General features: G+C 37.2%; 1 long non-coding RNA gene across 1 annotated transcript; it reads right to left on the bottom strand.

Annotated features, from left to right (window-relative positions):
- Window positions 1–3,918: 3,918 nt before the first annotated feature.
- Window positions 3,919–5,750, bottom strand: LOC132475289 (uncharacterized). Its single transcript, XR_009529852.1, has 3 exons — window positions 5,342–5,750; window positions 4,546–4,918; window positions 3,919–4,336 (listed from the first exon to the last, which is right to left on the bottom strand). It is a non-coding gene; the product is annotated as an uncharacterized LOC132475289 (long non-coding RNA).
- Between the last annotated feature and the right edge of the window lie 9,663 nt (window positions 5,751–15,413).

The raw sequence follows: 15,413 nt of genomic DNA, 5'->3' as shown, positions 1-15,413 counted from the left end.
CTTCTATTTCAGGAGAATTATAAAGTCAAGCATAACCATTGTGTTAATTTCTTTCTGTGTCTTGATGGTGCATTGATTAGAACGGAGGTTAACACTCTATACAGTTCAGGATCGAATCCCTGCAAAAACGTTGACCGGGGTACTCCCTGTTAATTTTTATTGGTCGTCATGAAAAAAAACATAAGGGGTACCACTGTTGTTTTTTATTGGTTGTCATGAAAAAAAACATAAGGGGTGAGACTGTGGTTTTTTATTGGTCGTCATGAAAAAAAACATAAGGGGTAACACTGTTGTTTTTTATTGGTGGTCATGAAAAAAAACATAAGGGGTAACACTGTTGTTTTTTATTGGTCGTCATGAAAAAAAACATAAGGGGTAACACTGTTGTTTTTTATTGGTGGTCATGAAAAAAAACCTAAGGGGTAACACTGTTGTTTTTTATTAGTGGTCATGAAAAAAAACATGAGGGGTAACACTGTTGTTTTTTATTGGTTGTCATGAAAAAAAACATAAGGGGTAACACTGTTGTTTTTTATTGGTCGTCATGAAAAAAAACATAAGGGGTAACACTGTTGTTTTTTATTGGTCGTCATGAAAAAAAACATAAGGGGTAACACTGTTGTTTTTTATTGGTGGTCATGAAAAAAAACCTAAGGGGTAACACTGTTGTTTTTTATTAGTGGTCATGAAAAAAAACATGAGGGGTAACACTGTTGTTTTTTATTGGTTGTCATGAAAAAAAACATAAGGGGTAACACTGTTGTTTTTTATTGGTCGTCATGAAAAAAAACATAAGGGGTAACACTGTTGTTTTTTATTGGTCGTCATGAAAAAAACCATAAGGGGTAACACTGTTGTCTTTGTCAAATAAAACACAAGGGGTAACACTGTCGTGTTAATGATCGCGTCTAATGACGTAGGACGCGAATGTTGAAGAACCTTCCTACGTCATTTGATGCGATCGCCCGTTTCCCGGCAACAGACGATCGCGTCGTCTGTTGCTATTCGATTAAACAATTAAATACAATTCAAATATAAAGTAAAAACAAATTTTATCTAGCGACCCGTTATCTGTTTTATGTTATTTCGTCTTTTGGAAAACATGAGTCGAATGTTTTTTGCAACCTGCCCGGCAACAGACGATCGCGTCGTCTGTTCCCAGGCAAGTTGTCAAGATGTAAACAATTGATGACGTAGGCCGGTACAATTTTCACCCCCGGTACAATTTTAACGTGACAGTAGCACTGTTGTTTTTTATTGGTCGTCATGAAAGAAAACATAAGGGGTAACACTGTTGTTTTTTATTCATCGTCATGAAAAAAAACATAAGGGGTAACACTGTTGTCTTTGTCAAATAAAACACAAGGGGTAACACTGTCGTTTTTTATTGGTTGTCATGAAAAAAAACAAAAGGGGTAACACCGTCGTTTTTTATTGGTCGTCATGAAAAAAAACATACGGGGTAACACTGTTGTTTTTTATTGGTCGTCATGAAAAAAAACATAAGGGGTAACACTGTCGTTTTTTATTGGTCGTCATGAAAAAAAACATAAGGGGTAACACTGTTGTTATTTATTGGTCGTCATGAAAAAAAACATAAGTGGTAACACTGTTGTTTTTTATTGGTTGTCATGAAAAAAAACAAAAGGGGTAACACTGTTGTTTTTTATTGGTCGTCATGAAAAAAAACATAAGGGGTAACAGTGTCTTTTTTTATTGGTCGTCATGAAAAAAAACATAAGTGGTAACACTTTTGTCTTTGTCAAATAAAACATAAGGGGTAACACTGTCGTTTTTTATTGGTCGTCATGAAAAAAAACATAAGGGGTAACACTGTTGTCTTTGTCAAATAAAACATAAGGGGTAACACTGTCGTCTTTTAATGGTCGTCATGAAAAAAAACATAAGGGGTAACACTGTTGTTTTGTATTGGTCGTCATGAAAAAAAAATAAAGGGTAACACTGTTGTTTTTTATTGGTCGTCATAAAAAAAACCACAAGGGGTAACACTGTCATTTTTTATTGGTCGTCATAAAAAAAAACATAAGGGGTAACACTGTTGTTTTTTATTGATCCTCATGAAAAAAAACATAAGGGGCAACACTGTTGTTTTTCTTTGGTCGTCATGAAAAAAAACGTAAGGGGTAGTGTCACGTTAAAATTGTACCGGGGGCGAAAATTTTACCGGCCCACGTCATCTTTTGTTTACATCTTGACAACCTGCCTGGTAACAGACGACATGATCGTCTGTTGCCGGGCAGGTTGCAAAAAACATTCGGCTCATGTTTCCAAAAGACGAAATAACATAATACAGATAACGGATCGCTAGATAACACTTGTTTTTACTTTATATTTGTATTGTATTTAATTGTTTAATCGAATAGCAAAAGACGACGCGATCGTCTGTTGCCGGGAAACGGGCGATCGCGTCTAATGACGTAGGACGCGAATGTTGAAGAACCTTCCTACGTCATTTGACGCGATCGCCCGTTTCCCGGCAACAGACGATCGCGTCGTCTGTTGCTATTCGATTAAACAATTAAATACAATTCAAATATAAAGTAAAAACAAATTTTATCTAGCGACCCGTTATCTGTTTTATGTTATTTCGTCTTTTGGAAACATGAGTCGAATGTTTTTTGCAACCTGCCCGGCAACAGACGATCGCGTCGTCTGTTCCCAGGCAGGTTGTCAAGATGTAAACAATTGATGACGTAGGCCGGTACAATTTTCACCCCCGGTACAATTTTAACGTGACAGTAGCACTGTTGTTTTTTATTGGTCGTCATGAAAGAAAACATAAGGGGTAACACTGTTGTTTTTTATTCATCGTCATGAAAAAAAACATAAGGGGTAACACTTGTTTTTTTATTGGTCGTCATGAAAAAAAACACAAGGGCTAACACTGTCGTTTTTTATTGGTCGTCATGAAAAAAAAAAAAAGGGGTAACACTGTTGTTTTTTATTAGTCGTCATGAAAAAAAACATAAGGGGTATCACTGTTGTTTTTCATCAGTCATCATGGGAAAAAAACATAAGGGGTAACACTGTCGATATTTATCAAATAAAACATAGGGGGTAACACTGTTGTTTTTCTTTGGTCGTCATGAAAAAAAACAAGGGGCAACACTGTTTTTTATTGGTCGTCATGAAAAAAAACATAAGGGGTAACACTGTTGTTTTTCTTTGGTCGTCATGAAAAAAAACATAGGGGGTAATGCTGTTGTTTTTTATTGGTCGTCATGGAAAAAAACCACAAGGGGTAACACTGTCGTTTTTTATTGGTCGTCATGAAAAAAAACATAAGGGGTAACACTGTTGTTTTTTATTGGTCGTCATGAAAAAAAGCATAAGGGGAAACACTGTTGTTTTTCTTTGGTCGTCATGAAAAAAAACATAGGGGGTAACACTGTTGTTTTTCTTTCGTCGTCATGAAAAAAAACATAAGGGGTAACACTGTCGTTTTTTATTAGTCGTCATGAAAAAAAACATAAGGGGTAACACTGTCGTTTTTTATTGGTCGTCATGAAAAAAAACATAAGGGGTAACACTGTTGTTTTTTATTGGTCGTCATGAAAAAAAACATAGGGGGTAACACTGTTGTTTTTTATTGGTCGTCATGAAAAAAAACATAGGGGGTAACACTGTTGTTTTTTATTGGTCGTCATGAAAAAAACCATAAGGGGTAACACTGTTGTCTTTGTCAAATAAAACACAAGGGGTAACACTGTCGTTTTTTATTGGTTGTCATGAAAAAAACCAAAAGGGGTAACACTGTTGTTTTTTATTGGTCGTCATGAAAAAAAACATACGGGGTAACACTGTCGTTTTTTATTGGTCGTCATGAAAAAAAACATAAGGGGTAACACTGTTGTTTTTTATTGGTGGTCATGAAAAAAAACATAAGGGGTAGCACTGTTGTTTTTTATTGGTCGTCATGAAAGAAAACATAAGGGGTAACACTGTTGTTTTTTATTGGTCGTCATGAAAAAAAACACAAGGGGTAACACTGTCGTTTTTTATTGGTCGTCATGAAAAAAAACATAAGGGGTAATACTGTTGTTTTTTATTGATCCTCATGAAAAAAAACATAAGGGGTAACACTGTTGTTTTTTATTGGTCGTCATGAAAAAAAACATAAGGGGTAACACTGTTGTTTTTCTTTGGTCGTCATGAAAAAAAACTTACGGGGTAACACTGTTGTTTTTTATTGGTCGTCATGAAAAAAAACATAAGGGGTAACACTGTTGTTATTTATTGGTCGTCATGAAAAAAAACATAAGGGGTAACACTGTCGTTTTTTATAGGTCGTCATGAAAAAAACCATAAGGGGTAACTGTTGTTTTTGGTCGTTCTATTTCAGGAGAATTATAAAGTCAAGCATAACCATTGTGTTAATTTCTTTCTGTGTCTTGATGGTGCATTGATTAGAACGGAGGTTAACACTCTATACAGTTCAGGATCGAATCCCTGCAAAAACGTTGACCGGGGTACTCCCTGTTAATTTTTATTGGTCGTCATGAAAAAAAACATAAGGGGTGAGACTGTGGTTTTTTATTGGTCGTCATGAAAAAAAACATAAGGGGTAACACTGTTGTTTTTTATTGGTGGTCATGAAAAAAAACATAAGGGGTAACACTGTTGTTTTTTGTTGGTCGTCATGAAAAAAAACATAAGGGGTAACACTGTTGTTTTTTATTGGTGGTCATGAAAAAAAACATAAGGGGTAACACTGTTGTTTTTCTTTGGTCGTCATGAAAAAAAACATACGGGATAACACTGTTGTTTTTTATTGGTCGTCATGAAAAAAAACATAAGGGGTAACACTGTCGTTTTTTATTGGTCGTCATGAAAAAAAACATAAGGGGTAACACTGTCGTTTTTTATAGGTCGTCATGAAAAAAACCATAAGGGGTAACTGTTGTTACCCCTTCAGGGAATCATTTAAACGCTCCGTTCACTACAAAACTTTTCGAGCTCGGAGGCTCAATCTTTTTTTTTTTCTCTTCCCGACCGGAATATTTATTTTCCTTTTTTTTATGTATTTTATTTTATTTTCAGAATGTGTAAAATCACTGTACATGTAAATTACCTGCTAGTCTTCTATTTCAGGAGAATTATAAAGTCAAGCATAACCATTGTGTTAATTTCTTTCTGTGTCTTGATGGTGCATTGATTAGAACGGAGGTTAACACTCTATACAGTTCAGGATCGAATCCCTGCAAAAACGTTGACCGGGGTACTCCCTGTTAATTTTTATTGGTCGTCATGAAAAAAAACATAAGGGGTACCACTGTTGTTTTTTATTGGTTGTCATGAAAAAAAACATAAGGGGTGAGACTGTGGTTTTTTATTGGTCGTCATGAAAAAAAACATAAGGGGTAACACTGTTGTTTTTTATTGGTGGTCATGAAAAAAAACATAAGGGGTAACACTGTTGTTTTTTGTTGGTCGTCATGAAAAAAAACATAAGGGGTAACACTGTTGTTTTTTATTGGTGGTCATGAAAAAAAACATAAGGGGTAACACTGTTGTTTTTCTTTGGTCGTCATGAAAAAAAACATACGGGGTAACACTGTTGTTTTTTATTGGTCGTCATGAAAAAAAACATAAGGGGTAACACTGTCGTTTTTTATTGGTCGTCATGAAAAAAAACATAAGGGGTAACACTGTTGTTATTTATTGGTCGTCATGAAAAAAAACATAAGGGGTAACACTGTCGTTTTTTATAGGTCGTCATGAAAAAAAACATAAGGCCCTTCAGGGAATCATTTAAACGCTCCGTTCACTACAAAACTTTTCGAGCTCGGAGGCTCAATCTTTTTTTTTTTCTCTTCCCGACCGGAATATTTATTTTCCTTTTTTTTATGTATTTTATTTTATTTTCAGAATGTGTAACATCACTGTACATGTAAATTACCTGCTAGTCTTCTATTTCAGGAGAATTATAAAGTCAAGCATAACCATTGTGTTAATTTCTTTCTGTGTCTTGATGGTGCATTGATTAGAACGGAGGTTAACACTCTATACAGTTCAGGATCGAATCCCTGCAAAAACGTTGACCGGGGTACTCCCTGTTAATTTTTATTGGTCGTCATGAAAAAAAACATAAGGGGTACCACTGTTGTTTTTTATTGGTTGTCATGAAAAAAAACATAAGGGGTGAGACTGTGGTTTTTTATTGGTCGTCATGAAAAAAAACATAAGGGGTAACACTGTTGTTTTTTATTGGTGGTCATGAAAAAAAACATAAGGGGTAACACTGTTGTTTTTTATTGGTCGTCATGAAAAAAAACATAAGGGGTAACACTGTTGTTTTTTATTGGTGGTCATGAAAAAAAACCTAAGGGGTAACACTGTTGTTTTTTATTAGTGGTCATGAAAAAAAACATGAGGGGTAACACTGTTGTTTTTTATTGGTTGTCATGAAAAAAAACATAAGGGGTAACACTGTTGTTTTTTATTGGTCGTCATGAAAAAAAACATAAGGGGTAACACTGTTGTTTTTTATTGGTCGTCATGAAAAAAAACATAAGGGGTAACACTGTTGTTTTTTATTGGTGGTCATGAAAAAAAACCTAAGGGGTAACACTGTTGTTTTTTATTAGTGGTCATGAAAAAAAACATGAGGGGTAACACTGTTGTTTTTTATTGGTTGTCATGAAAAAAAACATAAGGGGTAACACTGTTGTTTTTTATTGGTCGTCATGAAAAAAAACATAAGGGGTAACACTGTTGTTTTTTATTGGTCGTCATGAAAAAAACCATAAGGGGTAACACTGTTGTCTTTGTCAAATAAAACACAAGGGGTAACACTGTCGTGTTAATGATCGCGTCTAATGACGTAGGACGCGAATGTTGAAGAACCTTCCTACGTCATTTGATGCGATCGCCCGTTTCCCGGCAACAGACGATCGCGTCGTCTGTTGCTATTCGATTAAACAATTAAATACAATTCAAATATAAAGTAAAAACAAATTTTATCTAGCGACCCGTTATCTGTTTTATGTTATTTCGTCTTTTGGAAAACATGAGTCGAATGTTTTTTGCAACCTGCCCGGCAACAGACGATCGCGTCGTCTGTTCCCAGGCAAGTTGTCAAGATGTAAACAATTGATGACGTAGGCCGGTACAATTTTCACCCCCGGTACAATTTTAACGTGACAGTAGCACTGTTGTTTTTTATTGGTCGTCATGAAAGAAAACATAAGGGGTAACACTGTTGTTTTTTATTCATCGTCATGAAAAAAAACATAAGGGGTAACACTGTTGTCTTTGTCAAATAAAACACAAGGGGTAACACTGTCGTTTTTTATTGGTTGTCATGAAAAAAAACAAAAGGGGTAACACCGTCGTTTTTTATTGGTCGTCATGAAAAAAAACATACGGGGTAACACTGTTGTTTTTTATTGGTCGTCATGAAAAAAAACATAAGGGGTAACACTGTCGTTTTTTATTGGTCGTCATGAAAAAAAACATAAGGGGTAACACTGTTGTTATTTATTGGTCGTCATGAAAAAAAACATAAGTGGTAACACTGTTGTTTTTTATTGGTTGTCATGAAAAAAAACAAAAGGGGTAACACTGTTGTTTTTTATTGGTCGTCATGAAAAAAAACATAAGGGGTAACAGTGTCTTTTTTTATTGGTCGTCATGAAAAAAAACATAAGTGGTAACACTTTTGTCTTTGTCAAATAAAACATAAGGGGTAACACTGTCGTTTTTTATTGGTCGTCATGAAAAAAAACATAAGGGGTAACACTGTTGTCTTTGTCAAATAAAACATAAGGGGTAACACTGTCGTCTTTTAATGGTCGTCATGAAAAAAAACATAAGGGGTAACACTGTTGTTTTGTATTGGTCGTCATGAAAAAAAAATAAAGGGTAACACTGTTGTTTTTTATTGGTCGTCATAAAAAAAACCACAAGGGGTAACACTGTCATTTTTTATTGGTCGTCATAAAAAAAAACATAAGGGGTAACACTGTTGTTTTTTATTGATCCTCATGAAAAAAAACATAAGGGGCAACACTGTTGTTTTTCTTTGGTCGTCATGAAAAAAAACGTAAGGGGTAGTGTCACGTTAAAATTGTACCGGGGGCGAAAATTTTACCGGCCCACGTCATCTTTTGTTTACATCTTGACAACCTGCCTGGTAACAGACGACATGATCGTCTGTTGCCGGGCAGGTTGCAAAAAACATTCGGCTCATGTTTCCAAAAGACGAAATAACATAATACAGATAACGGATCGCTAGATAACACTTGTTTTTACTTTATATTTGTATTGTATTTAATTGTTTAATCGAATAGCAAAAGACGACGCGATCGTCTGTTGCCGGGAAACGGGCGATCGCGTCTAATGACGTAGGACGCGAATGTTGAAGAACCTTCCTACGTCATTTGACGCGATCGCCCGTTTCCCGGCAACAGACGATCGCGTCGTCTGTTGCTATTCGATTAAACAATTAAATACAATTCAAATATAAAGTAAAAACAAATTTTATCTAGCGACCCGTTATCTGTTTTATGTTATTTCGTCTTTTGGAAACATGAGTCGAATGTTTTTTGCAACCTGCCCGGCAACAGACGATCGCGTCGTCTGTTCCCAGGCAGGTTGTCAAGATGTAAACAATTGATGACGTAGGCCGGTACAATTTTCACCCCCGGTACAATTTTAACGTGACAGTAGCACTGTTGTTTTTTATTGGTCGTCATGAAAGAAAACATAAGGGGTAACACTGTTGTTTTTTATTCATCGTCATGAAAAAAAACATAAGGGGTAACACTTGTTTTTTTATTGGTCGTCATGAAAAAAAACACAAGGGCTAACACTGTCGTTTTTTATTGGTCGTCATGAAAAAACACATAAGGGGTAACACTGTTGTTTTTTATTGATCCTCATGAAAAAAAACATAAGGTAACACTGTTGTTTTTTATTGGTCGTCATGAAAAAAAACATAAGGGGTAACACTGTTGTTTTTGTTGGTCGTCATGAAAAAAAACATAAGGGGTAACACTGTTGTTTTTTGTTGGTCGTCATGAAAAAAAACTTAAGGTAACACTGTTGTTTTTTATTGGTCGTCATGAAAAAAAACATAAGGGGTAACACTGTTGTTTTTTGTTGGTCGTCATGAAAAAAAACATAAGGGGTAACACTCGTTTTTTTTTGGTCGTCATGAAAAAAAACATAAGGGGTAACACTGTTGTTTTTTATTGGTCGTCATGAAAAAAAACATAGGGGGTAACACTGTTGTTTTCTTTTGTCGTCATGAAAAAAAACATAAGGGGTAACACTGTTGTTTTTTATTGGTCGTCATGAAAAAAAACACAAGGGGTAACACTGTCATTTTTTATTGGTCGTCATAAAAAAAAACATAAGGGGTAACACTGTTGTTTTTTATTGATCCTCATGAAAAAAAAGATAAGGGGTAACACTATTGTTTTTTATTGGTCGTCATGAAAGAAAACATAAGGGGTAACACTGTCGTTTTTTATTGGTCGTCATGAAAAAAAACATAAGGGGTAACACTGTTGTTTTTTATTGGTCGTCATGAAAGAAAACATAAGGGGTAACACTGTTGTTTTTTATTCATCGTCATGAAAAAAAACATAAGGGGTAACACTTGTTTTTTTATTGGTCGTCATGAAAAAAAACACAAGGGCTAACACTGTCGTTTTTTATTGGTCGTCATGAAAAAACACATAAGGGGTAACACTGTTGTTTTTTATTGATCCTCATGAAAAAAAACATAAGGTAACACTGTTGTTTTTTATTGGTCGTCATGAAAAAAAACATAAGGGGTAACACTGTTGTTTTTTGTTGGTCGTCATGAAAAAAAACATAAGGGGTAACACTGTTGTTTTTTGTTGGTCGTCATGAAAAAAAACTTAAGGTAACACTGTTGTTTTTTATTGGTCGTCATGAAAAAAAACATAAGGGGTAACACTGTTGTTTTTTGTTGGTCGTCATGAAAAAAAACATAAGGGGTAACACTCGTTTTTTTTTGGTCGTCATGAAAAAAAACATAAGGGGTAACACTGTTGTTTTTTATTGGTCGTCATGAAAAAAAACATAGGGGGTAACACTGTTGTTTTCTTTTGTCGTCATGAAAAAAAACATAAGGGGTAACACTGTTGTTTTTTATTGGTCGTCATGAAAAAAAACACAAGGGGTAACACTGTCATTTTTTATTGGTCGTCATAAAAAAAAACATAAGGGGTAACACTGTTGTTTTTTATTGATCCTCATGAAAAAAAAGATAAGGGGTAACACTATTGTTTTTTATTGGTCGTCATGAAAGAAAACATAAGGGGTAACACTGTCGTTTTTTATTGGTCGTCATGAAAAAAAACATAAGGGGTAACACTGTTGTTATTTATTGGTCGTCATGAAAAAAAACATAAGGGGTAACACTGTCGATATTTATCAAATAAAACATAGGGGGTAACACTGTTGTTTTTCTTTGGTCGTCATGAAAAAAAACATAAGGGGTAACACTGTTGTTTTTTATTGGTCGTCATGAAAAAAAACATAAGGGGTAACACTGTTGTTTAATATTGGTCGTCATGAAAAAAAACTTAGGGGGTAACACTGTTGTTTTTCTTTGGTCGTCATGAAAAAAAACATAAGGGGTAACACTGTCGTTTTTTATTGGTCGTCATGAAAAAAAACATAAGGGGTAACACTGTTGTTTTTTATTGGTCGTCATGAAAAAAAACATAAGGGAAATAATAGAAATACACAGATACATTTTAATGTCATTTATATCCCCTTTATTGATTATTGTGTAATGTCATCGCCTCAGTGGTGCAGTGGAGTGCATCGATCCCGCTACTTCTCGCATGCTAAGCGAGCGCTCTACCATTTGAGCTAATTCCCCTTGCTGCACAAATCCACCCCCCCCTCCCTGGTCTCTTTACTGCCTCTAGGCTGCTCCTGAGGAAGTTTGTGTGTGAGAGGATTGCAGTTCCCTGGTCAGAGATCCAGTTTCCCCGGGTACACTTATGAGCACCCTTATGTTCGAACATGGTGTTTGGTATGGATAATCCATGACTAGCACAGAAGTCCAATAACAAACGACCGCTCGGGTTTAGATCAGGGAGGCCGTTCCTCCCCACCACGCCTCTCCAGGTGTCTCCATCGTTGCCCACGTGGGCGTTGAAGTCTCCCAGCAGAACTACGGAGTCCCCTACTGGAGCCCCATACAGGACTCCATTCAGGGTCTCCAAGAAGGCCGAGTACTCCGAGCTGCTGTTTGGTGCATACGCACAAACAATAGTCAGAGTTTTCCCCCCTACAACCCTTAGGCGCAGGGAGGCGACCCTCTCGTCTGCCGGGGTAAACTCCAACACCACGGCGCTCAGCCGGGGATTTATGAGTATCCCCACACCCGCCCGGCGCCTCACGCCCTCGGCAACTCCGGAGAAGAATATATACATATATATATATATATATATATATATATATATATATATATATGTAAAGGTGAGACATCACTTCATCATGTGATGTCATTCCGTCAGCACTGAGCTCACCAACACCTCAGCCCCCATGCTATACGCTCACACATGCATCAGGCATGCTTTAGTGTATAGCATATACACACAGATGCACGTGTGCACACCAACACACATATACACACGCATACACCCAGATGCACTCGTGCACACACACAAATTCACACACGCACGCACACATGCACAGCTAATGGACTCACAGCAGGCAGATGGAGTCAATAGGACTATGATTTTTTTTCCATCGGAAGGCCATTTTGTTATTTATCCATGAGAGAAAGCTTCATACAAAGGCCCTGATCCAGTCTGGATTCAGAGCCAGTGTGAAAATCCATTCTTAATGTTATGAATGGCTCCACAGCACTCGAAAAATGCTTGCAGCATCTTGGCGCGCTGATGGAATACTGTGTGTGTGTTTCTGTGTGTGTTTCTTTGTGTGTGTGTGTGTGTGTGTGTGTGTGTGTGTGTGTGTGTGTGTGTGTGTGTGTGTGTGTGTGTGTGTGTGTGTGTGTGTGTGTGTGTGTGTGTGTGTGTGTGTGTGTGTGTGTGTGTGTGTGTGTGTGTAGAAAGTACCTTGTTTCAAAACATAATATGTTATATGTGAACATATATATTTATCTTATATATATACAAATAAAACATATATTGTATTTATATATACAAAAGTAGATAAATATATCAAGGAACTATTTTTCATGCATTTTCCAATGCAGTTCCCTGCAAAGGCCAATTTCTATTAGCCAGACTGTCCTTAAATTAGACGCTATAAGAATCAACTGTTGAATTAGTCCCCCCTCTATTGTATGGTTTCAGTCGTGTACCAGTCCTGTAGTGACATTACAGGATTTTATGTTTTAGCTTTGCCCGCGTCTCTAATTGTGATACACGGTTGATGTGATTGGAGGGATAAAAGCAGACGATGAAACCCTCTGTAACACAGAGAGAGATTTATGAGCAGCTAAAAAAAGTGTAAAATTTCCCCCATTTGCTCTCCTTTTTTTCTTCTTCTTCTTCTTCTTCTTCTTCTTCTTCTTCTTCTTCTTCTTCTTCTTCTCTCTCGACTCTCTCTCTCTCTCTCTCTCTCTCTCTCTCTCTCTCTCTCTCTCTCTCACTCTCTCTCTCTCTCTCTCTCTCTCTCTCTCTCTCTCTCTCTCTCTCGCTCTCTCTCTCTCTCTCGATCACAATGGAGACGTCATTGAGGATGCAGGGCACCGAACTGTGGCAATAAAGACACCAGAGAAACAGTGACAGGTTGGGGGTATGGGAGGATGAGGAAGGGTTGGCGGGAGATTGGCTAGTGAGAGAGAGAGAGAGAGAGAGAGAGAGAGAGAGAGAGAGAGAGACTGGATATAAAATGTAATGCAGTGCTATCAGTATTTTGACAGTTGCCTACAAATTAATTTTTTAAGTCCAATTTCATATTGCTGGCACACTAAATCAAATGATACACAAAGGTCTTCCTAGACCCTATGCAGGCTAGAGAATTGGATTACAAATAATTTTCATTGAATGATAAATGAGTTGCCAAAAGAAAATAAATGGTGATACAAACACGTCAGATTAGAAGAGAAGTTTGGTTAAAACGTAAACAAAACTGGAACAATATAAAATAGTCAGACTACACCCTGGCTGAGGTCCAAAACACATTAATAACCCAATACAATTCATAAATTATTGATCTTAGAGGTTTATTATTTTTCCAGGGTTTTTTAATGAAAAAGGACAGAGAGGAGAGGGGGATCGGGATGCAGATAATTCTGCCTTCTGGAAGTGAGATGGAGTGATGAGGAGGAGGAGTGATGGAATAGACAACAAACAAATAAGGCCACTGGCAAATACTGCACTCCTGGTAAACAAAACTGATCAATGTTCCTTTTTAGCGTATGTGTGTATAAATGTGTGTGTGTGTGTGTGTGTGTGTGTGTGTGTGTGTGTGTGTGTGTGTGTGTGTGTGTGTGTGTGTGTGTGTGTGTGTGTGTGTGTGTGTGTGTGTGTGTGTGTGTGTGTGTGTGTGTGTGTGTGTGTACGTATGTGCAGTGTTGGGAGTAGCGCGTTACAAAAGTAGTGCATTACTTTTTGCTGGTACGCGGTAATGTATGGCATTACAAAAAAAGGTAATATTTTACTCTGTAAAAATCTCAGTAACGCGTTACAATGCATTTTAAACCCGATATTAACTTGTGTGTTGTTTTTATACAAATTCGCCAACACCGCGAGATTCGCAGAGGAGAAAAAAATCGGCGCAATTGTTTACTTCTACTTCTTACTGCTAGAGGAGAAGATCACGGCCATAGACATCCTATATCAGCAGCCAAGGCTGCGTCTATGATGAAGGATATCTTTAAACACAGCAGCAGCAGAGTCCAGGGGGGCAGGTTGCATGGACCTATTATAGAAGGTTGTAGTCTTTTTGCTTGGTTCTCCGTCTCAACAGTAGGCCTTTCGGTTTCAGGTCAACAAGCAATGAGTCTTCCAACCGAAATCATGGATTTACAAAATGCCAAATAAACCCAGACAGAAACTATATTTCGCTACGATACTTGATTTGGAACATCGACGAACAGTACTAACCACTCGTGAGTTGCACATTTCTGAAAACGAACGTTTAGGGTTGTTTTAAGAACAGTTTGGTGAATGCCCATAGCCAGCCATTGTGAAGCAGGCAGGGGTGATTCGAAACGAGCCTAATAGGCTACCCGAGACAGGACCAATAGTAAGAATTCGGTGTCGACCACTCTATTTCATCCTAGACAAACCAGAAAGGGGGCTCAATGTTTTTTTTCCTCTTATTATGGTGAAAGTAATGCTAAAGTAATGTAAAAGTAGTGTAATGCCTTACAATTCAAAGACAGTAATATGTAATGTAACTAATTACTTTGAAATGACAGTAACAAGAAATAAATAATGTGTTACGCTTTTGAAGTAACTTGCCCAACACTGCGTATGTGAGTGTGTGGTCTCTGTATGTGTTTGTGGTGTCTGTGTGTGTGTGTCTGTGTGTGCGTGTGCACAGCACACACAAGTCTGTCGTGTGAAGGACAGGGTTAAGAGGGACGATGAACCGCTAAGAATTCCCATTATGCCTGATCTTTGAGAAAATGGGAAAACTGTTAACCAGTGTGTGTGTGTGTGTGTGTTTGTGCGGGTGCGTTTGCGTTTGCGTGTGTGCGTGTGTGCGTGTGTGTGTATGTGGTAATGGGAAATGCTTGTCCTGATGGCTCTACATTAGAGAGTGTTAGATCCCCAAAGAGAAAAATACCAAGGCAGCGAAATCCCAGCCTGGGTTTCTGTTGGAAAGAAGAGCTCAGATTCCACACAGATACTCCTATAGTAAATAGTGGTGGTTATTGTTATTTCATATTAAATCATAATTGTTGTCACTGGCAGCATCCAAATGACACAAGTAGAAAAGCCGTAAAATATGCGATGTAACATTTTGAGGTTATATGACTTCATCTATTTATTTTGTATTGCTCAAAGATTATAAAAAATGACAAAAGACTCCCAGTATGGCATTTCATAGACCTATTTCATGTTTTCCAGTGCCCTGTATTGGATGCTTCATGTAGATATGGTAGGTGATTTATGTGGTAGCGCATTAACAAATCCTGGAATATTAAGCCATAAACATGAATAACCACACAGAGATTTTTTTTTTGTCATTGGTATTTTACTAAAAAAAGGAAATAAAACCCAATGGTAAAAGGTTAAAATTAAGAAACAGAGTGTGTAAGCCAGAGTGTTAAATGGACTCTTGACAGGCCAGCGGTCTGCCTGTTCTCCTCTAAATACAGAATTATATATCGGCCCAAGGCAGTGAAAACAAAAATAAATCTAACTTGTGTGTTGTCATCATCCAGACTGTAAATATCGACTGTAGTCTCGTTGGGCGACATC

This window comes from Gadus macrocephalus, chromosome 16, assembly GCF_031168955.1.
Source record: "Gadus macrocephalus chromosome 16, ASM3116895v1".
Lineage (NCBI taxonomy): Eukaryota > Metazoa > Chordata > Actinopteri > Gadiformes > Gadidae > Gadus > Gadus macrocephalus.
The sequence above is the reverse complement of the archived record's forward strand: the minus strand, read 5'-3'. Positions and strand labels throughout refer to the sequence as shown.